Raw genomic sequence first — 2500 nt, 5'->3', positions numbered from 1 at the left:
GAGCACGCACGGGGCGGTCGCACGCCTTCGGCTCGCCCCACCGGCAGGACGTCCCACGATACATGCCAGTTAAACACCGACGGGCGGTGAACCAACAGCGTGGGACACAAATCCAACTACGAGCTTTTTAACCGCAACAACTTTAATATACGCTATTGGAGCTGGAATTACCGCGGCTGCTGGCACCAGACTTGCCCTCCAATAGATACTCGTTAAAGGATTTAAAGTGTACTCATTCCGATTACGGGGCCTCGGATGAGTCCCGTATCGTTATTTTTCGTCACTACCTCCCCGTGCCGGGAGTGGGTAATTTGCGCGCCTGCTGCCTTCCTTGGATGTGGTAGCCGTTTCTCAGGCTCCCTCTCCGGAATCGAACCCTGATTCCCCGTTACCCGTTACAACCATGGTAGGCGCAGAACCTACCATCGACAGTTGATAAGGCAGACATTTGAAAGATGCGTCGCCGGTACGAGGACCGTGCGATCAGCCCAAAGTTATTCAGAGTCACCAAGGCAAACGGACCGGACGAGCCGACCGATTGGTTTTGATCTAATAAAAGCGTCCCTTCCATCTCTGGTCGGGACTCTGTTTGCATGTATTAGCTCTAGAATTACCACAGTTATCCAAGTAACGTGGGTACGATCTAAGGAACCATAACTGATTTAATGAGCCATTCGCGGTTTCACCTTAATGCGGCTTGTACTGAGACATGCATGGCTTAATCTTTGAGACAAGCATATGACTACTGGCAGGATCAACCAGGGAGCTGCGTCAACTAGAGCTGAGCAGCCGGCCGCCCGGGAGTGTGTCCCGGGGGCCCGCGCGAACACGCAAGCGTCCGCTCAATCATTCTGCAAACAGGAGGAGGCTGAGCTCCCCTGCACAATACACCTCGAAACCCTCTCAGGTCCCGGCGGCGCGCAGCGCCGTCCCAAGTACTTGGTCGGGTTCGAGAGAGGCGCAATCGCCCGGAGTTAGGCGAGTAGACGCTTTCGGTGCGACCACCCGTGCTCCCAACTGAGCTTGCCGCTGCCGACAGAGGCCCGGGAGCGTGCTGTCGTGGCATTGCCGGCGGGAGACAACACGCGCCACCTACGGTGACCGGCAGCTCCAACGCCAGCGCCACAGAAGGACAAAAGCCCCACTTGGGTGCCGAAGCGAACTCTCCCAGCACAGCGCACGCGCCAACACATCCGCACAGCTGCGATACAAACCACCAGCGAGAACCGCTGGGGCGACCGAGCAGCAGACGGCGTCGCGGCGCCGAGCGCCGGGCGGCAGCGCATCCTCAACGCACACAGTCCTCAATCGGACCAGCACACTGAAGATGTCCACCGCGCTTCGCACCGGGCCCGCGAGGACCTACTTTGGCCGCACGGCGCCGCGCGCAGGGTGCGCCGGCGCGCAGCTGCGACGCCTGCCGCGTCCGTCGGCCGGCGCGCCTGCCACTGGCCGCCCCCACCAGCCGGCTGTAGCGCGTGCGCCCACGCACCGCGCGGCCAGCACGCCGGGAGGCGCCCCCTCACCGGCCGGGGACGGTCCCACCCAGCCACCGCCGCGTATCGCTTCACACCCAGATGCCGTTCAGTTTCGTCGGCATGGTGGGTATCGCTGGAACAACCGGTTAGTACCTCAACCTATCGTCGCCATCACCGATTCACCCCTAGCGAGAACAACCGCACCACAACAGGTTACCATTTGTTCATTTGCGTAACTTCACCAGAAAACGCAGGCGTCCATCGCCATTTGCAACTTCCACGATTATTGCATGCCTGTGTCAGGTGTCACGCCACACTACGTCTGCCCACATACACGCAACAAAATGTGCACGCCTAGACAATACGTGGAAGGTGGCCCCCGTACGTATGCGATGTCCATTGCTCGAACGACTGTCAACCGGCCTCTGTAGCATGTCGCAGATATGGAACGCGGTGCACCATGCCATCACGGTGTGTGAGGAGAGACGACTAGGTCCGAATACATCAACAGACAGCTCATGCTGATCGCCATCCACGGCGTCCGTTCCTCCCACACGTCTCTATGGCGTACCACACTGCAATCCAGCTCTCATAGGGAGACGACACGTAGCTGCGTGCACAATATTTGCACTGTATGGTCCGCCGTTTTTGGGCGCAGTCGTTGTACGGTCACACATGTGCCACGATGTATCATTCAGTACATAAGGACGAATGTGCAGTACAGATTGTGGTTTACGCGTACGACATTAGCGGACAGTTGACACAGGCCGCACCACAACGTAGCCTGAGTACGTCGCATGCGGAGGGCATTGAACATGCAAAGTTCTCACCAACCAGCTTGCGAAGGCAGGGGGCAAGGTGGGGACGTGGGGAGGGGCGGCATGTACGTCCTGCTGCCATCCACATTACAGTGTACAGCAGGAGCATGTGGAAAGTGAGCAAGACTTGCAAGGTGTTTAACATGAAGCGATACACAGGGGAGCGGGGAGTGCGAGTAGCGAACTATATTGCGAGGGTTGCGG

At 58.5% G+C, this 2500-nt stretch overlaps 1 non-coding gene across 1 annotated transcript in view; it reads right to left on the bottom strand.

Annotated features, from left to right (window-relative positions):
• LOC124727104 overlaps positions 1–765 on the bottom strand; it is a 1909-nt gene extending 1144 nt beyond the window's left edge. Inside the window, exon 1 of the ribosomal RNA XR_007006937.1 lies at positions 1–765. This exon is cut by the window's left edge and continues 1144 nt beyond it. This is a non-coding gene — a ribosomal RNA (small subunit ribosomal RNA).
• Between the last annotated feature and the right edge of the window lie 1735 nt (positions 766–2500).

This window comes from Schistocerca piceifrons, unplaced genomic scaffold, assembly GCF_021461385.2.
Source record: "Schistocerca piceifrons isolate TAMUIC-IGC-003096 unplaced genomic scaffold, iqSchPice1.1 HiC_scaffold_1084, whole genome shotgun sequence".
NCBI lineage: Eukaryota > Metazoa > Arthropoda > Insecta > Orthoptera > Acrididae > Schistocerca > Schistocerca piceifrons.
This window is presented reverse-complemented; position numbering and strand designations above follow the sequence as displayed.